General features: G+C 33.9%; 1 protein-coding gene across 4 annotated transcripts in view; it reads right to left on the bottom strand.

Moving 5' to 3' along the window:
* PPP1R12A (protein phosphatase 1 regulatory subunit 12A) overlaps positions 1-22,296 on the bottom strand; it is a 139,005-nt gene that overhangs the window by 95,804 nt on the left and 20,905 nt on the right. The window lies entirely within an intron of this gene.

Raw genomic sequence — 22,296 nt, forward strand, 5'->3', positions numbered from 1 at the left:
TGGTACCAACTAAATTGTAAGAGCCCTTGCTTAGATGCACATACAACAGTATTGTATGTGACTAGACTATGTCAATCTGATGATAAAAATAAGTACCAATTATAATAACAATTAAAACATTATATAAGTACCAGTAATATCCTCTATAGCAGTGGTTCCCAAAATGTGGTCTGTTGAGGAGGGAGGGATCCTTTCAAGGAACTCACAAGGTCAAAACTATTCTCAAAATAATATTAAGATGGTATTTCCCCTTTTCACTGTCTTTACAGGTTCACTTGAGGGTGCAGAAAGCACCAGTGGCAAAACTTGCTTGTGCCTTAGCACAAATCAAAGCAATGGCCAAAAAAATTCTACTAACAGTCACTATATTTGCCACTATACACTCATATTTTTTAAAGCTATTTTTCTTTATGAATATCCTTGACGAAGTAGTAAAACCTATAAATCTTATTAAATTTTGACCCCTGAATACACACCTTTTTAATATTCTGTGGAACAAGATAGGAAGTATGGATAGAACACTTCTTCCAGGTATAATGACTGCTCTAAGGAAAAGCACTTGGGCAACCAAGATGCAAGCTGAACTAGCCACTTTTCCCACGGAACACAACTTCTACTTAAATAACAAACTATACTTAAGTCTAATTTGGGGTTTTGGCATACATTTTCTTAAAAAAAAAAAAAGTCTGACATTTCAAAAAAACAACAGTATTTGTTGTCAATGATGAATTCAAGCCTTAAGAGCAAATGAATCAATTATTTTAATTTTAAAATGCTATTTATGTAACATGGGTACAGTATTGCTATTTTAAAATGAATTAATAAATACTTAAAATCCTCAGTTTTAACCTCTATTATTATCAAATAGTAATATACACACACCACAGAAACAAAAGTTCTTCGGGTCTTTCAATAATTTTTAAGAGTATAAAGCAGTCCTGAGACAAAAAAGTTCGAGAACTGCAGCCTATAGTAACTAAGAAGGGACTTTAATAAATGTTTACTTTGTGCAGGTAGTATGACTGGTACTTTATCTATTCTACTGATTTATACACATTATCCTCACATAAACCTTCATGAGAACAAGAATTTTGCTGTATCAGCAGCATCTTACACAGTTCTTGGCATGTGGTAGGGGCTTAATAAATGGATGAACGAATAAAAAAGCTAAGACTCAAAGAGATTAAGCAGCTTGAATAAGTCAGACAGGTGGGAGATGATAGGCTGGCACTCTAACAGATATTTAGATTCCAAGAGAATAAGCTCTTTTCCACACTTAACACTGCTTTCCACAGATATTCCTAGTTTATCAACATATTTCTCACCTATTTGTAGTCTCTGCAACAGGATATCTTAAGTTCTAGGCACTTACAAAGTGTTGTATGAATGAAACCAATTTTTCTTTACCTATCAGAGAAGCAAAAGAAAACACCTTCAGTAGTATTTTCTACGGGAAAAAATGGGTGTCAAAAAAGCACTATGGACAAAGTATGAAGTGGAAAAATACTGACAGGGAATCATGGCTTTTAACTCTAGGCTCTAGTTTTGGCTCTGCCACAAATTTTGTAGTGACAGACAAGTAATTTAATCTTTTGAGGCTTAATGTCTTTATTTTTCAAGTGGAGGAAGGAAGCTGGTGGGTTACAGATGTCTAAAATTCCCTAAAATGTTTAAGATTCTTATGTATCTATGATTCTTCTCCTTGGAACAAGTTATAAGTAACATAATGGCAAGGTCCCATAGTGCCCAGAACAGTACCTTCAAATGGCAGATGGTAAACGAATATATAAGTAACATTCATATGGACTTTAAGTATATACTGCTTGGGAAAAGAACCATTTTCAAGAAGCAGTGGTTAAAGAAAGGTTTGGAAAGATCTGAGAACCACAGCTATCTAGTAGCAAAAAAAGAAGAAATGTCAAAATACTATTATATTAGAAAGCAGTCTATAAAATGTTATTTGAGATTGCTAATGATCCACAGTGGCATCAATTAATATTAGTTCTATTTATAGGCTTGTTCATTAATTTTCCTCGAGAAAAGACATTGATTTAAATTTTTTTTAAAGATTGATTAATTCTATTAATTAACCTTTTCACTCAATCTGCTTTAATTCGTACAGGCTCCACAACAGTATTCTGACTTTTTTTTTTTTTTTTAAGATTTTATTTATTTATTTGACAGAGAGAGACAGCCAGCAAGAGAGGGAACACAGCCAGCGGGAGTGGGAGAGGAAGAAGCAGGCTCCCAGAGAAGGAGCCTGATGTGGGGCTCGATCCCAGAATGCTGGGATCACGCCCTGAGCCGAAGGCAGACGCTTAACGACTGCGCCACCCAGGCGACCCCAGTATTCTTTTATCATTGATATAAAAGTATAAAACTCTTTTTGATAAATCCATCTAATATGAATCTCATTATTGTTTTTAAAAAAATGAAAGATAATGTCAAGCAAACAAGATATGATTCTTTATAAAGGGATATGGGAAATGCTCACAATATATTAAAAATTTTAAAAAGAATATAAGAACAGTTTACCTAATATGATTCCAATTTTACTAAAAAATATGCACACAAAAAGACTAGAATATATATTGAAGGTTAACAGTCATTATCATTGATTGTGAGACCAAGAAAAAATTTTATTTTCTTTAAATTTTCCTTTATTTCCAAAATGCTTACAATGAATAGGCCGTTTTGAAAATTTAAGACTTCTTTTTTTTTTAAGATATTATTTTTAAATAATCTCTACACCCAACATGGGGCTCAAACTCACAATCCAGACAGAGATCAAGAGTTGCACGTGCCACCAAAGAGACCCAGCCTGGTGCCCTAAGACTTGATTCTTAAAAGAGAAATAGTAGATCTATTTTAATATGAAGAAACAACCAAACTGTTGGTAAAAGTGTACCATTTGAAGATATCTATGAAAGTATAAGAGTATAACAGAATATTATACTATAAAGTATAATACAATATAGTAATAAATAAATGGCATGGAGTGTATGTGTGTGAGGAGATTCTATTCATGTAATAGAATCTTATACATCAATGATAAAAGAACATCAAACAAAAAGACGAAACCACTGCTACCTTCAACAACACAGATGATCTTTCAGAGTCAGATGAGTGAAAAAAGGCAGAAAGAAAGGATATATACTACAGCTTTCTAGGCAAAACTAATCTCTTGTGCTTAAGTTCAGAATCATAGTTAAATTTGTGGGGAAATGAAGGGGGGGCACGAGGGAGTTTTTTTGGAAGACTGGAAATGTGTCCTATCTTTCTAATTCTTACTTAGGCATATTCATATGTAAAAATTCATTGAATTGCAAAATTCAAAGCTGTATACTTTACTTTAAATTATACCTCAAATTAGAAAGAAAAAAGTAACAGGTTACCATTTATTGAAAGCCTACTCTACATATTACCTCCATTATAAGACACTTTATTTATCCTTCTCTAAATCATACATGCTAAAATAGGTTTTCCTTTAATTTCTATCCTCTGGTCCCTGAAGCTCCAAAATCAAATACAATCCCTCTCTTAACTGATAACCTTTAGATATTATGAAGAATTCCCCCCCTCCAAGAATTCTCACATACTCTTTTTCAGGCTCAATATCCCAAATTCCTTTAGCTACTCTTCATATTATACATACTAAAAACTGTATCAGCCAAGGTAGGGAAGGGGAAGGATCACACTGTAATACAGCAGGCCTGTCCATAAATAAGAATGATCTTATAAGAGCATAACAGTAGTGGATAGAAAACTACTAAAATACCATTGTGACATAAAGATCACTTCTTGTGACTAAGATGGTCTATATAGGTCTCATTAAGAAATACACATCTGAGGGATGCCTGGTTGGCTCAGTCGGTAGTGCATGTGGTTCTTGATACTGGGGTCATGAGTTCCAGACCCATGCTGTGGGTAGACTTTACTTAAAATAAAAAGCACATGCTTGAGCAAGGTTTTAAAGATTACATAAGAGTTATTCAACTAGCAATTCAACTGGAAGTAACTTCACTGGGCAAATGCACTGTGATTAAAAAAAATGCATGGAATAAAGTGAATGATCCAGTGGTATACAGAGTTTTGGTAAGTTATAAAACAAGATAAGGCTATGTGCTAAAACACCTCAGTATATTCCACATAAAAGATCTGAATGTGATGCAAGGATGACTGGATTTGACACTCTAGGTGGTTTTCAATCCACTTTCTACTCCCACACATCAAAAAGAACCAACTACAATACTCCCATCAGTAATACTGGCTCAATTCAGCAGTAGAGACAAATAGGAGAAAACATTTTACAATTTTAATTATACAATGTTTGAAAAGAGCTCTTTAGAGTTTTTAAGCAGAGGGGTGACATGATCAGATCAGTATTTCAGAAAGATTATTGGAAGTAAGATGAAAAGAGAAGAGCCTGAACTGAGCCTTAGCAGTTATTCAGACTGATCTATACTGAAAAACTTAACAGAAAATATGCAAGGCTTAAAGACTGGTTACGTAAGGTGAGGGACAGGGAGAAGCCATTCATAAAAATAAATACTACAGGTTTAAGAAGCAGGCTGGGGAAAGAAAGATGATTTCATAGCTTTGGATATGCTGAATTTATACGTGTTTGTATACCTATCTAACCATGCATATTCAGTGGCCAATTGGATGTGCAGATGTAGAGCTTTGAAAATAAATGTGAAATGAAAACATCAATTCGGGAATTATCTGCATTAAGGTAATAATACAGTGGGGCTTGAAATCACCCGGGGAAAGGATGTAGAGAAGTGATTCTGAAAATAGTAAGAGAAGTGTTAAGATTAAATTATGATCTGTATATTCTATTTAGAAAACAAAGACATTTGTGGTATTTTATTCAGTCAGTTAAAGAGAAAGGTCTCAAGAAGCTTACCATCTAGTACAGAAGATAAATACACAAACAGATGACTATATTAAAAGGAATATGATATAGTTATAGGGCTGTGCACTACTTATTGTGGGAGCTCAGAAAAGGGAGAACTAAGGAAGAATGGTGGATGATAGTCTGGGAATATTTCCTGCAGGAGGCTCTACACCAGAGCTTAACATATGAACAAGTGACAAACATTTCCTGGTGTATGAAGATGCAAAGTCACATATAGTGAGGATAAAGGTATGCAGGATCTAGAAAAGAGTTTATTTGCCATCTTATGAGTAAACCTTTGACACTGAAGAGAAAAGATTTTCAAGACGAATGGTTAATTTTTAAAGTTTAGGAAGGCAATCCCCCTAGCTCTTTGAAAAAATTAACCTATGCGTATAGCTAATTCCCAATAAATGAGATGTTGCTGATTCTGATTTTAAATATTTGGTTTTCAGTATAATGTAAGGAACACCAATAAAAATACCTAAAGCAGTTAATGCTAAATCTGTTTGTTCCTTTGTTTATAGATGTAATAAATTTCTGAAATGTTTTAATCAAAATTAAACGCTAAAAATGTTGTCACAAAATACATATTACATGTGAATCTCAAGTTTGTGGTGCAAATTGTCCAAAGTATTCTCCTGAACATTTATAAAGCATATACAAGAAACTGGCAAGGCATGGCCATAAAAATATTCTTGCTAAGAGAATCAAAAGCTAACGCAGCACATTAAGAGACACATGACTTGCTAGCTTTAAATATTTGACTAAATATGGTCAGTTTATTAAGCCATATATGGAAAGAAACAGAATGACTCACACTATGTTAGATAAGAAAATTTTGGAGGTATATCTTAAGTGTTTCATGAATACATACCGAGAGCAACTGCCAGTAACAAATGGCTGTGTGAAGACACATTTGTCATTTAATTCCAAGTACAGGCAGCTTTGTCAACTTGAGCTGTAAACTAATTCAACAAACTAGTTCAAGTAAATAAAACATCAGTTTTTACTGAAAAGGAAACCTAGTTATTCTTGTCATCAAGTTAGCTCAAGGACAAACTTTGTTTCCCACACTTTTAAAGAAAAAAACTGCAACCTGACAACAAAGAGTTGAATAAAGGGTCTATACACCGTTGGCTGAAAGTAGACAAAATCGATGGCCTAACAACAACTTTTGGGTGGGGCATGTATGTATAGTTTGAAAAATCATTAAATTTCATTTCTAGAGAAATGAAAACAAATGTGGTGACTACATAATTCAACTGAGTAAAATCAAAATTACAAAATTAGTAGCATTTGAAATAAATTCTAACACTGTAATATTTCTTTTCATGAAAGTGGTTTTGTTTAAAGTACATATGCTAGAGCCACACTGTCTGGGATTCACCCAGTTCTGCCACTTACTGGTCAGGTGTTGTTGCATAAATTACTTAACATCCCGTGTGCCACAGTTTCCTCTGGAAAATGAGGGTATTAATAGTACCCACCTCAAAAGTTTACTATGAGAAGTATATGAGTTAACATAGAAAGCACTTAGAGTAGCTGTCAAATATTAAGTACTTTTATGCTTGTATTAATACATAATCAACATGCTAAATCACCTCCATCTAAAATTTTCTTTTCTTACATTCTTAACTTACTTTTTCGTCCCTCCATAAATTATAAAACAAGGTTATATGCTGGAGACTTTTAGTACCATTTCTGGTAAAAGTCCCACCCACAATTATTTCCTAAAAGGAGGATTAAATTTTAAAAGATGCACTAAGGAAATCTTCGGGATTTCAAACTTCCTTCAAACAAATGTTTGCACATAAAAGTTTTATATAAGCTCATTCATACAAATTATATATGACTCAGGACAGTAAACCAAGAGAAAAAGATTTAGTTGTATAAATGTCATTAGAGAACTTAAGTTTAAATGAAATCATAGCCAATTAGTTGAAATGTTTACAATCTGTGCCTAATCATTAGTAACACAATTAATTAGCAAACAAATTAATTTGAATATGGAAGTAAGTTATCTAAATCAATTTCCACTTCCTTGAAACAATTCTTTATGACTCTTACTAAGGAAAACTTGGTTCTGCTCCACTGCTGGGAACAGAAATTTATAGATACACTAGAAAATAGTCCATGCTCTAAGCATTCCGATTGATACACGTGTCAGTGAGTATGCTTAAAGAGGAACTAAACTGAAGATATCCAAGCAAGTATTTGTCTATTTTAAAGAAAACTGAATTTGGACTATCAAAGGAGGAATTATGGATGTGGTTTATACAAGAAAAACAATGAAGAACTCTAAGTAGTACTCTCATGAGCATGTATAATCTTAGGAGTCATCTATTGTATTAGTTTTGAAAACACATAACAAGTTCAGCACTGCATTAACTTTATTTTTTTTAAGATTTTATTTATTTAACACAGAGAAAGAGAGAGAGAGAGAGAGCGTGTGCACACACAAGCAGGGTGAGCTGTAGGCAGAGGGAGAGGGAGAAGCAGACTCCCTGCTGAGCAAAGAGCCCGAATTCGGGACTCAATCCCAGGACCCTGGGATGATGACCTGAGCCGAAGGCAGACACTCAACCAAATGAGCCACACAGGGCCCCCCAGCACTGCGTTAACTTTAAAATATTTTTACCTTTCTACTCTTATCATATAAGCAGGTAGGAAATCTAGATGTAAAAATAAAAACTTGTCCTCATAATAAATCATATATTCAAATCACAAAATGATTGGGACAATAAATTTAAAACACAGATTATATGCAATGCTGGAACATGGGAAATTCTTCATTTGGATTAAGAAAAGTTCAGGCCTTATGTACATATGGTATCCTAGAGAGAATAAAGGAGACACATATCTGACAGAGTAGATCCAATATATATTTATGGACTGAAAGAACTAGATAGACACGACAAACAGACTATAAAACATCTAAAAAACTTCTGAGACCAAAAAAAAGTTTCTAGGGGAAAAATAATATAAGTATCGCTTGAACAATCATGCCTCATCCAACAAGTATTACGTATTTGAAAGACAACACTAAAAACTGGAAACTATAAACATACAAAGATTGAAATATATCCTTATCCTCTTACTACACGGCTCTGTTATTTCCTTTATTGATAAAAAACTATAAAAGTACTGAGTTAAACCTAGATCTTTAGAGACCAACACTTTTATTTGGGAACCTCGTAAGGGAAGAGCATTTCTTCTAGAGTTTAAAATCCTTAGGGAACTAAAAAGAATTGAAAGTCAGGATCATTCTCTCGCTAATAATTTTTATTGATTACCTACTATATATAATGCATTCTGGTGAATACAAGGAAGAACACTAAAATATTCTGTTTCCTTTATGCACAGTGCCTGGTATATAGGAACTATGTAATACATATAAAATGAATCAAAACAAAATGTTAACTTCTCCTTAATGAGTAGGCATTTATTACCTATACACACTAGGTATGTATGTGTACATAAAACCATGCTAAGTACTGTGCAAGACTTGCTGCCTTTCTCATTGTTTCATGTGTTACAGTCTTTTCTCCCAACTAAATGACAGTTCCTTAAAAATAGAAGATGCCTTATATACCCCACAATACCTAACAGAGCCACCCAATAGATTTTTGTTTTTGAGCTAAAACAGAATGCTTATAATCTATAATTAGGAAAATGAGATAAGCAGATAAAACAAAAATAATAAACAATTTAAAAGAAATATAGCATTAATCAAGAAAAAGTCAGTATGGGAGTAGAGATAAGTTAAAACTTTTTGGAGAAACTAAATCTTTGGCCAGGTTTCATTAATATCTGAGCTCTAGATAGGAAGGTAGTTCCAGGCTGCTGTTTTTCTTTCTGTAGTCTTTTATCAGAAGTGGTCACTCACTGACGTAGAGGGGTTTAATCAATGTACATACGAAGAGGAAGATAATTTAGTTTCAGGAGAAGAAATAAAAGCTTCTACTCAATATTTCTATTAAATAAAAAAAAAGCTTACAAAAGTATGTATAATGTGATACCATTCTTGCCATTGATATACCTGATTAAGAGTCTGAAAGAATATGTGCCAAAATATTAATTAACAGAAGTCAAAGTAATTGAGTTATCTTCCAAAAATGTCTCTATAGTGAGGACACAAAATTCTTATGGCTTTCCAAAACAAAACAAAAAATTGCATATGCTCGTTATGTTTCTTGATGAGTTTCTTCAGTGTCCAGCAAAATATGTGGCCGATGAAGAGCAGCATATTCTTCATTAACTCAGAAAGTATTTACTGAGCGTCCCCTTCAGCCACTATGCTAGTTGCCAGAAATATACCGGTGAAGGATATAGACCAGAATTCTGTACTCACAGAGCTTAGAGCCCAGCAGGCAAGACAGATAACTAAACAAATAACTAAACAAACAACAGCAAAAAGATATAAATAAATGCTATACACATAACTAGAGTACTTAACCTGAATATGGGAGAAAGAGGAGAAATCAGAATTTCTGAGGGTGGTGCCCAGGAATTTCCACTTTAAAGAAATTCCCCAGCTAATTTGTAAAAACAGACTAGATTAAAAACCTCTGATATCCATAGTAACTGAAGCTAGAGTGATAAACAATGCACAAGCAGCATTTGTACAATGGCATCAGAAAAGCCTATGTCAAAACTGGAGGACCATCAGTATTTAAGGAAGGGGAGACAAAACAAAGGAAAGAAAAAAAAAAAGTGTGTTAGTAGGCAAAAATCCAGAAAGAGAAGGCAGTATGGATGAAAACACAACCTGACAAGCCAAATGCCCCATATTTTGGCGCTACTTAATAACATACTAAATAAAACACGCGATCAAAGGTAAGATGATAAAAACCCTATTTAACAGTAAAATCTATCCAATTAAATAAATATTTCAACTATATTTCAACTCCTTTTAAATGCTATCAAGTGGCCCTTTAGGCAAAGAGTTATCTAAATCATCTAGACCTATCTCTCCATTTCCACAAATTCAAACTCTAATCACACTGGACCACCTCCATTTCTTGAATATGCCAGAACAATCTGAAATTATAACTTCAGAATAAGTAAGTAACAATCTCCTGGTAATGTGCTAGCGAGTACATGTTTGATGAGTCAAAGGTACAAAAGAATAACCTTCTTATTAAGTAGAGCTATCCTAATAAATACATTTAAAAAACTACTAGTCCTTCAATATTTACTTTTGAGGAGGGAGGGTATATGAATAGCAAGAAGAAAATAAATCAGCTTTTATATATTCCTTTGAGGGAAAGGGAAACGTATGATTTTCTGTTGCATAATATATTCATTTAATAATTTTCCCCAAAATGTTATAAAAGATGCTAGGACTTTTACATTGACATAAAATGAAGTTTTTATATTCCTTCAAATGCAGATCTCTGAGAGAAAGTAATAAAGCAGAAATAAGAATACCTAAATTTTCAATTTGCCTCCTGAAACAACTGTCAGTCTGGAGCCCTTCTGAAAGCAACTTATCACAAAAATTTACTGTTGTATTTCCCAAATTGTTTCCAAGAAACTACTAAACTAAAAAAATTTAAATAAATGGTTTCTGACAAAAATGTTCTTAAAAACTTCTAAAAATTTAGAAAATACTGGATTAAACAGATTTCTTTACTAGAACTTGTCAACAAGTCCCTTTTCCCTATAAAATCCATTTTTATCACCAAAATCTATTTTTATGCCCAAGCTGATGCAGTCTGGGACTACTGTCCCATATAATCCATCTGAAATACAATAAATGAGTGTACCACTGCACTGTAAATTCCAAGTCTCTCTCAGACATAATTAAACAGTGAATTAATACTTTCACAATTTTATACTATCTTGCATCTAGGAGGAAAACTTTGTATGCAGATTTTACGCACCAATAATTACATAGAACCAAGAAACTTCTGAAAGATCTTTTTATTATTTATCTATACTAGACATTTAATGATTAACATGGCTGACTCACTGCATTACAAATGAGATTTTCACCTTTGGGGATATTCTCCAGTTATCTAAAAGACTCTGAGACACGGGTATTTTTGACAGAAAGACAGAGGCTACAAAATTTTGCTGAGGCAAACATGACAATAAAGAATCTTTAGATAAAACCTAGTACTAACCATCCTAAAGAAGCATACTCTTAGGTTGCACCACAAAAAAAGCTGGTTGATAGGAGGAGGGGGTTGAGTCCAGGTGCCAAGAAAAAGTAACCTGATGATGAAATTCCACTTCTTTTTGATTATAAGACTTAACTAAGGCAGTTTGGGACTTTATAACTTCTCTGGAAGATAAAGGGCACCCCTGGAGTAATGGCTGAGGCACTGCAGGATCCTACAGATTGCTCCTCAATTTAGCCTTCTTTAACCATCTTAAGCCTTTATTTCTTAGGCTTTCCCCAGCTTATGCTTATGTAACTGGACTTAAATCACTCTCCCCTTCCATTTTCTGTAACATATGAACTATAATGTGTTACAATTATTTTCCCATATGTACTATCTCTACATTTACTTTCCCTTCATGTCTCCACTATACTAAGTTCTCAATTCCAAGGATCCCATTACGTATTCATAACACAGTATCCAGAATACATCAAACAGTAATCAAATGTGAAATGGAGGAACCTACAAGTATGATTTAGCTTCACTGCTAGGACTCAGAAATAGGTTGCCGATTCTTAGTTACCTGTAGTTGACTGTATCAGAGATATTAATTTTTCCATGTCATATCTGACTTACTCCATGAAGACAGAGGGGTTGCAAAACATTCTGAAATCTTAGGGGGGAATAATACTTTCCCTTTTCATACATGAAAAATGTGTAACTGATACCAAGAGTTCTAGTATCTATAAAGTATTAAACTATCTTGGATTTAATGTATGAATGAGTAATATTCATGATATGATCACTCAGAAACATCACATTCTTCAAGGCAAAAAAGACAACTAGTGCTAAATAAGATCATATCAGTGTAGAAATAAGGCACTGTTTTGGCCCTTTTATTGGCTATCACTACTTCTCTTGAAGTTTCACACCTTTTTCACCTGTGTCCCGTAATTAGATAGCAGGAGTTCCAAGGAAAACGACTCCAAGCCAATAACTTCATTTTCACTTCCCTAATACCTGCCATTAATGAAACCTACACTTTCCAACTGCACCACATGCAGATATGATCCCCTCCCCTGTAGTGAGATAAAATAAACCAGAACTGCTTTTAAGTTCCCTTAAAAAACCACTAAAACAAAAACCAAAAAACAAAAATTATATAACCAACAGCATGCAATGTTTTGTTAAAATAACATTAGCATTCTAGCATAAAACTACTGCCACAAAAGGAATTCCTTCCACTAGTAAGACAGACTCCCAATGCACATAAGGTTCTTAGTAATTTAGCTACTGTGGTAATAAAAGCAGCCAAGAAGACAGTACTGAAGACAAAGTGAAAGCCAGCTAGGTTTTTTTTTTTTTTTTTTTTTTTCTTTTTTGGAGTGGTGCCTTGCATTTCACTGAAAGTCTAAAACTAAGTCTTGACCATATAAGGCTTTGGGATTCCCACGGATAGAAATGCCTAGGCAACAGTCAAATCTAATAACCCTAAAATACATGAAACACAGGTACTACGCTACCACGAGGGTTCTTACTTTTTTTTTTCTAGTTTCACTTATATTCTCGAAGATAATCCTGAAAGTGTTCCTGCAAAACATTATATCAAATTCATAGTTAAAATATATAAAAAAGAATATATATAAATTATTAAAATTTCCTTAAAAAATACTTTTGATGGATATCTTCCTAACAAGGTCTGTTACACATTCCTTTATTATTTTAAACAAGTACAAAAAATGTAATTTTACTTTTCTCTACCAATCTATTATGAAATCAACTATTGAAATCTGATGTTACACAACAATGTCCTTGTAGCCAATAGTTTATGCAGCTATAATGATACTTAAAATGCTTTATGGGAATCGTTTTTGCTTTTAATAGGTTTTCTGGTTATCACCTCTTAAAACCATCTGATAATTTCCTATCTTCATTTTAATTTGTAGCTCTTAATTTGCCAAACACCAAAAAAAGTTGAGCCTAAATACGAGCACATAGAAACTGTGTGAGGACTTCTCCTCAGTAACACAAAAATACTCGTGCTCAAGTGTGTGGATTCTGCAGCGTCTGTTTCAGTTCTAGGAGTAATGTTTATTTTCCAGTTTTTTTATGTCATAAAGTTCCTAATATGAAAAAAATGTATTAAAGAAACTATGACCTACCTATAAAATGTAGAAGCCTGACCAAGTGACATCAAAACTGACAACTGCTGAAAAAAACTAAAACTGATAAATGTTACTGGCAACATTTTCTTTGCATGGATGTGATTAAAAAGAACAATCAGGTGACACAACTAGTGCTGATCCTTTCAGAGCTCTGGGCAAACATATTAGTGACCCCCCCCCCCCACCAAATGAGCAAAGACCCTGAGATAAGAGTTCACTTTTCTATTATTTATCTTTTATTCACAACTTTGCATGGTCATGTCTTTAGAATAATAAAATGTACAATGACTTACTTTGCAACTTAATATTCAAGAATTCAATAACAAAAAAAAAAAAAAGGAAAAGTAGTAGTTCATTTTATAGAACTTAGCAATATGTAAACCTTAGTGGGACAATAATGTCTGATACAAATGGAAATATTTTCTGATACAGTTATTTTATGTTAATAAGAGAACAGGTTATATAAATAAGACATGGAGTTAAACCCCAAAGCTCTACTTCGTCACAACAATAAACTTCCTCTCCCAGAAAACATCTTTCTGAAGACCAAAACCAGTTTGTGGACTTTAATATCCCTCACCAGCACTGCTACACTCTTCAAGTCTTTTCCAAAACTACCGAACATCATTAGGTACAATATGCTTGGCATACAAAGGAAGATCATTTATATAGATGGTTACGAAATAGATGATTTTAAGGGATCCAAACAGGAAATAAGACGATCTTTATTTAACATGGTAACTGTCATAGTTCCTAGGATCTCAGAAGACAGGAATAGCCTAGAGAGGAGTCAGGGCTTCTGGGAGAAAGCTAATCAATGTCTTTAAGGGTAAAGAAATGGGGAAGACCAAAACAATTTTCCTAAAAGGGGGAAACAGCCTATTGGATAGAGAGCATTTGGTACTTGTTGAAGGATCACAAAGTACAAGAAGGGATAGGTAGGTGATTAGGGAGCACTAACTAGAAATGAGAGGGGAAGACTATAGCTAGCCTCATACACCAGGCTAAGGAGACTAAATTTACTATGCACAACAGTATTTGTCAAAAATGAGTAACATAAGGGGATCTCACTAAAAGGAAAAAAAAAATTCCTACAGACTTCCCTAAAATTGAAATTTTTATTATGCTATTTAAACAGTTATGAACATAAACCTAAGCCTTTATATATGCTGTAGTATAAACATAAGCCATAACAAATTTATAAATTTCCTCACCACTTTTGTCTTTAGTTTATAAAGAGGGTTGTGATTTCATTTGGTTGGGAATTGACCCCCACCCGTTACAAACATGACATTTTCATTAAATACATCCAGGTCTTTCCTCATTTGTCTATGATTGTTAAATCTGTTGTATTTGGCACCAAATCCAACAGATGCAAATGTATGCAACTAAAATGAAGAAGCAGTATTCAGCTGCAAGACAGTCAGTTGTTTGCCCACCCATCTATCTAGCTACTCATGTTCATACAGTTTAAATTATCTTCACAATGAAAACTCAAGAATTAAAACATTCTTGTTGAGATAGAGATTAAGAGAAAAAGAGTTTTAAGAATGCCTTCTAAATTTCTGGCTGAAAGGATGAGGTGGAGAATGATGCCACCACTTCCAAATGTCACGTCTAAGATCTCAGAATGATGAAATTCCCAGAGAAGAGCACAGTACCCCACCCTCCATCTCTTTCTCCCTCTTTTGACTGAATCTCTCTCTTTTTTGGGGGGGGGGGTGTCCTCATTGTAAATTCCTGATTCTCGACAAATTCTAATTCTTTCCAGTCCACTTCACAGGCTTTACTTACCTATTTTCTATTTCAACTATCCACTCACCACCCCAGAATTCCTAATAACTCTTGTCAGTCTCCAGAGCTGAACAATACCATCCACTTGCTTTCTGTGCTCTAAAGCAGACGCTGTTGAGCAATGCTAGAAAAATCATGACACCGTGTTGATATGATCCACTATAACGTCACCCTAACCTCATTGTAATGTTCCACTAACAGATCAGTCTTTTGCCTGAATTCCTGTCACCCTGTATTTACCACTCTAAATCTTCTCCAGTCTCCTTAAGATCCCACTGATATTAAATCCCACTGCTCCATGGCACATTTATACTATCCAGGAAACTGAAATGGTCAACGGCAATTTTCCAAGGGTAGTACTCTTTTCACAGTAGAAGTTCCTACATCTTCACACCCTTCTTTCTTTCCTTTGGTTTGGAGGAAGAAATGTTTATCATTCCTAAACAAAATCCTAATGACTTCTTACACTTCTCACTTTTCTATGTTCATGTTTTTTCAATATTTTACCCTCTGCTTCAGCCAAAGTGAACTACTTACTCGTCCAATTCTTATCCTGGTTCTTCTAATGCTGCCTCTTCCTCTTATAATGTTTTCCTTACAAATCTGCCTAGACGACGCCCCCCCATCCTATCTATTCCTCTAGATCCTAAAAACTACAGAAAACCTAAAAATTTTTCTTGATACTACCTTCCACATAAAACATTCTTCCTCTTTTCCTCCACATTTTATTATGAAAATGTTCAAACATACGGCAAAGTTGAAAGAATTTTACAATGAATACCAATGTACTCACCATCTAAATTCTACTATTACCATGTTACTACCTGCTTGGCACATAACTATCTACCCTGTAATTTAATCCAGCTACTTTGAAATGTACCAAAAAAAGTAACCCGTAGAAATTAGTACAGATAAACTAAACTACCTCCTAAATAGTTCAGCATGTATATCATTAAGGAGAGTTCAATATTTGTTCACTTTTCTTTTGATACAAAATTTACATACTATGAAATGCAGGGATCTTAAATGTACACTTGCTGTGTTTTAACCAACGCATACACCTGTGAAACCGAAACCTCTATCAACATTTAGAACACATCATCAATACAGAAACTTCTTTCATGTCCCTTTCTAGTCAAACTGCTCCTCCAGTCCCCTGAAGCAATGATTATTCTGGCTTTTTTCCCCACTATAAACAAGCTATTGCCCTTCTTATTATATCTTAATCTATGTAATATTACTTATGTATGTACTTGGCTTGGCTCTGTTAGACTATAAACTTCCTGGGGTTATAAATTGTGTTAGCCCTCTTTTTTCCCCTACAAGTTTATAGCAGAGTGCTTTGCACATGTTGGAACAAGTATCAGTTTAACTGAACTGCTTAATAAAATTTCTTTGTCCTTCCTGTTCTGGATAAGCCATGAAAAACAAACAAACAAACAAACAAACAAACAAACAAACAAACCCAAAAGGCAGATCTGTGAAATGAGGCTACAGAAAATCAAGTGTTGGTACCCTCCGATTTTATCCTAGTCCTCTGCTAAACTATGAAGCAACCTTAAAACCATTTATTATGCGGTTTATCCTACAACAGTGTCACATCTAGACATAAACATATAGAAACATACAGAAATAGAATGCAACCTCCATATAAGCTCCACAAGTGAAGGGATTTTTGTCTGCTTTGTTCACCGATGTGTCCTAGTGCCTAGAATAGTGCCAACCACATAACAGGAACACAAATATTTAAGGAAAATATTTATGTTGAATATGCACAACATACATGTTTAATAAATGTGCCTTTTAAATTAATAGCAGTGAACTTACATAATGAACAAAGCTTCTTACAGCTATAGTTGTAACCATAATACCCATGAACTTATCCTTCCAGATATAGATTTAGGTTTCTATCCGGGATTTTAGAATATTTCCAAAATTTAAAGTTTATCCTCACACAATCTGAAATGGTTATTTTCTTTAACTTAAGTATCTGACTCCAGGAAGCATACATACTGAATTTTAAGAGAAGGCGGCGGCTCCTGAATAGTCACTGGAAATGTACCAAATCAAGCTGACAATTAATGAGATGTCCTGTACCATACTACAGAAGGATTGCCCACTTATTAAAAATCTTAATGTAACTACTCACCTGTGTATCTATACACCAAATAAATTAGAGAGAGAGATTTCCAAACACTCACTTCTACTCAAAACTTAAGATGAAGTCTTGAAATGGGTCATTGTGAAAAGAATTCTTCAGACCATTAAACATTTCCTCCATGTCTAGCAATCAGTATCCCAGGTACTGTGCTAGGTGCTAGGGCTACAAGGACAAAATTAAGGGACTTTATATTTTAGTGCAAGAGACAGTGAAGTAAATAAATAATTACAGAACTGCTACAGAAAAAAGCAAAATTTCAAGGACAATACCCAAGAGTGCTCTGTATCAGGAAAAAGTTAGGTTAAGCTTCTTGGCAGAAGTGACTGCTTGAGATATTTACTCGCATGAGCTAGAAAAATAGGGGTTATCCCTGAAGGAAAAACTCAGTAGCAGTCTTGCTCAAGAGCCAGTTTTCTCTAGAGCAACTGATCCTCTTCAGGAGGGTTCCCATAGTTACTGAGGGACAACTGAAGAACATTTGGGTTCTTGATATGACAGGTGAAGGGCATTTCATTTGTTTTCAGTTCTTGGTGATTATAAACAAAGCCACTATAAAAATCTGTATTCAGGTTTTTATGTAACCATATGTTTTCACGTCTCTTGAGACAAAAAAGTAAACTTGCTTTAATTTGCTCCTCACTTCTTGGGAGTCATTACTAAAAAAAAAAAATTATATATATATATATAGGACAACTGCATAGCTTCCTAAAAGATAACTATTACCATGCAGTGATAATAAGAGTTATTTACTATCTGAATCTGCCGAAAAAAGAGAGTAAGAAAAAGGAGCAAAATAAAAATTAGACTAAGATCTAGAGAAGCTACTCAATTCTTAAATTCAATCATTCAACAACTATTTACTGAGAATTCAGTATGAACCAGGCACTGTGATATGTTATAAATGTTTGGGCTTCAATGGCAGACAAATAAACAAATAAATGCATAATCACACCCTAAGAGAAGAAGTATGAAAGAACAAGGTGCTAATAGTGAAAGGTTTGAAAAGAATAAGTCAGTCAGTGAAGGTTTCCATCAGGAAGTCACAAAGCTTAATGAATAGGAGTTAGCCAAGGAATGGAGAGACTGTTACAGGCACAGGGAAAACATTAATGGGATGGAGGCATGAAAAAGCTTAGTGTGTATATCTGAGGGTCTGAAGGAAGTGTAGCTAGAATACAGAAGAACAAGAGGAAGAGACTACAAAAGTCAACAGATCTTGAGAGATCTTGGGATTTCTTCCCTACCAAGTTTGTTCAGCTTGGATCAACTACTTTATACACCTGACAATTACTGAAAATTAAGAAAGATGTAGAAATTCAAAGCAGATCAATCTCAAGTGTACTAAGTGTTCTCTAACAAAGAACATAATTTCCTCTGACTTCAACTGTTAACTGATAGTATCATTACTAACGTTTAAGGTTAAAATTTGACATTTCCTCTTAAGCCCTTTTATTGCATTTTATACATCATTTTTATACATTTGGTATTTCCTCTAATACAATAAACTGATCACTTTTTAAAGCAAATACTAGATTTTTGAAATCTTTGATTCTCAAATTGGAAAAAAAACCCAGGATGATTCTTATTTTAAAATTATAAAATTCAGTTCAGCAAGCATTTATTTGCCTGACACTCAAAAGATGGTTTTACAAAGACATAAAAAACAAATGTTGAATTTTCAAAGTAACTTTTTTTTGAAAGTCTTGCTTCCACACTGTTTAACTTATAAAGTTATTTTAAACTGATTCTACCAAAAATACCGATCAAATAGAACCTAAAATTTTTTATTATTCTAAATGCCACAATCTGGATCTTGATAAATTAAGCCCAAATATCATGCATATATTGTATCTTTTATCTATTTTGTTCATTATAATTAATTCTTTGAGAAAATTGAGGTAAATATAAATACAATCATCAATTCACAGCTCTTCAAAAGAATGTAAAACCACACTATAAACTGTTACTAAGTCATTTTCCCCTCTACTCAATAACTCTACCTCTCCTCCCATGCAACATTAGATTTTTTGGCCTAAAAATCTGCTTGTGTTTATCATCCACAAAGAGGGAAGTAATTACTTTTATGTAAAAGTTCTTCCTGTTTCTTCCCGATTCTCCTGGACAACAATAAAATACCATTTCTATGTAGTAATTAAGTAGAAAGAATGTTCCTGAATGACTAAAGTCATTCAGATACATTCACTCTGTATCCCTAAATAGATTAAAAACTCAAAGGCAGATCCGTCCCATTTATGCCCCAATATCTAACACAAGGTCTGAAACTGAGTAGTTACTGAAATAATTAGCTCTCTTTTCATCCCAGAAACCCTGCTGCAGAATATTATTCAGAATATTATTCTTCCTTAACAGACTGAAGGGGAAAGGCCTCAGACAGATGAAGTAGCTCATTCCAGGGGCAGAAGTTCTTCCCTCTACATTTTACTATCTCTTAAACACCTACACCACTCTATAACATTTTATTAACAAGCAATTGGCTGTTTAATAAACTTGAATATCTGCAGTATCACTTGCTCTATATTCAACTTTTTGAAAGGCAACAGCTCTAGATACTTAGAGGTGCCAAACAAAAGTTATGTGGTATAGAGATAAAGCAGAAAGCAAAGTGAGAGAAGAACTACTGTTTGATTCTTCAAGACACACTGAAGCATCTTCACTTTGCTTGAAGTGAATACCAAGATCACACAAAAGTTCAAATACAAATACAAAAACATTTCTAAAAACCTAAAATAGCAAAATTCGTGTTTGAAAATCCACTTTAACACGTTATACTGTAATTCAATTCACAGATGGCTTGGCTAATCTTTCTTCCAGCTGCCATGTTCCTAAAATAATCTTTCTTTACTAATTCTATTCATGTTTTACCATAGCTATTATCTTTCTGCTCAGTATACTTAAAAAGCCTTCAAACAACTTTTTATAGGCTCTTATGCAAAATTCTGTATAAACATTCTGACAGAATAAAATTGAAAAGCCCACTAATTTAAAGACAGCACCCCTAGAGCTTGATAACACACAATAATGGTAACAATAATTGAGAACCAGAGCCATATAAAAAAAAGTTTCACAAATATTTTATCCTAGTATCTTTTTTCTTTCTCTATTTTTCCCCCTGAAGGAGTGACATACAGTACCTGTGTTTAGATCTAAATCTTCTTCCCTGACTTCCTGGCAATCGTTTTCTAAGCTTACATCATCCACATTTTATAAAAAAGGAAACAAGCTCAGAGGAGTTATATAAGAACAGAGAACTAATTAATGGCACAGGAAAGAGTTAAACCTAAGACAGAACCAGTGTTCTTTTATAGCTACCATCCCTCTCCTTGCAGTGTTAAACTTGACTCATTATTTGTTATCTGCTATATGTTTATGTAGGTTTTTGTTTCATTCATTTTTTTTTTTGAGGGGGGAAGGGGTAAAAGGAGAGAGATCTTAAGCAGGCTCCACGCCCAGTGTGGAGCCTGACACAGGGCTCAATCTCACAACCCTGAGATCATGACCTGAGCCAAAAGCCAGAGTTGGATGCTTAACTGACAGGTAGCCACACAGGCATCCCGTATGTATGTATTTTTACTAATGATTCTGAATCAAGCATTTTCTATAGAAGAAACCACTAAAATAAATTGTGAAACAGATTTCATTTACACATATTTTTAAAAATTTACATAATCTACCATAATATATTTAAATTCTAAGAATTATCCACACCATTACATTCAACTGAAAGGGGCTGATGATATGTATACCGAACAAGTGAGGCTCCAGTAAACAGACTCCTATTTCAAGTGGGCAATAAGGCTGGTACAACCCTTTGAGAGCAATTTGGTAATGTATATAATAAGCACTTCCAAATATTCCTTCATTTTGATCCAGAAGATTCAGTCCTGAGAAGCTATGCTAAAAAAACTATCCTACTTACAGAGAAAAAAATTCTTATACATTAAAATGCACATCAAAATATAAGTGCCAGAGCAAGCACACAATAAATATTTGCTGGCTGAATGAATAAATAAAAGAATGAATGACCTATGAATAATGAAAACCTAGAAATGGAACTGGAATGGTTAAGAAAATTATAAACATCAAATGAATATTATTCAATAGCAAAATTTAAGAAAAATTAACTATACAGTAAGTGGGATAAAAAAAAGTATCTATAGGGGTACTCGGGTGGCTCAGTCGGTTAAGCACCAAACTCTTGATTTCAGTGCAGGTCATGATCTCATGGTTATGAGATCCAGTCCTGCACTGGGCTCCATGCTGGGCTTGGAACCTGCTTAGAATTCCCTCTCTCTCTCTCTGCCCTTCCCCCTCACACACTCTCTCTCTCTAAAAAAAGTATCTATAGTACAATCACAAATATAAAAAAATACACACAACAGAGACACACACCTATGCAAGGTAGAGTTCTCTTCTTTCTCCATCTCTCTCCTCCTTTCCCTCTCTTATTTTTCAAGTTTTCTTTAAGGCAGATACATAACTATTAAAAAAAAAAGCTAAAAACCTTGAACATTTAGCAAATATCAGTAGAAAAAAATCAGCTTGCTTTTCATTGCTTATTTTATATAAAACTAATACTTCATAAATTACCTGTTTCTTTTTAATCGGTGCATAATTAAGTTCTAAAATGTATTCCATTAATATGTAAATATAAGTTATAATTCTCTGGTTCCTCTCACTCAGTGGTCTCTCAGGTGTATTAGTATGAGAGAGAGGCAGATCAGCAGAGTGTCACTGCCATCTAGAAGAGAGCCCTTGTGAAAAAGATTAAAAAGAAAATTAAAATGTTTTTTGATAAACCTTCCAATTATTCAAGGAGGTTATTAAGACAAGTCCTAATCCTTTCCTTAGTTCTACTGGAACTCCTCTGCCCATATTTTTAATGTACAATAAACATACTTTGGCTTTCAAAGACAACTAAGAACATAAAACTCAACTCTAGAATTAACTTTAACTTGAGTGCCCAAAGAAAACATAGCTTTTACTAGGCAAAAAGAACATCAAGGTAAAAAGAAAAAGAAAAAAAAGTTAAAAAAAAATAAAGCAAAATACATGAAGTGTAGGGTATTTCATTGGGAAGGGATGAAAACAAACTGGTAAGCAGAGCAAGTGCCTTCAAAGGAAGATGAAAGTTCATTCTACTACTGT

This window comes from Ursus maritimus, unplaced genomic scaffold (genome assembly GCF_017311325.1).
Source record: "Ursus maritimus isolate PB19 unplaced genomic scaffold, ASM1731132v1 scaffold_21, whole genome shotgun sequence".
Taxonomy (NCBI): domain Eukaryota; kingdom Metazoa; phylum Chordata; class Mammalia; order Carnivora; family Ursidae; genus Ursus; species Ursus maritimus.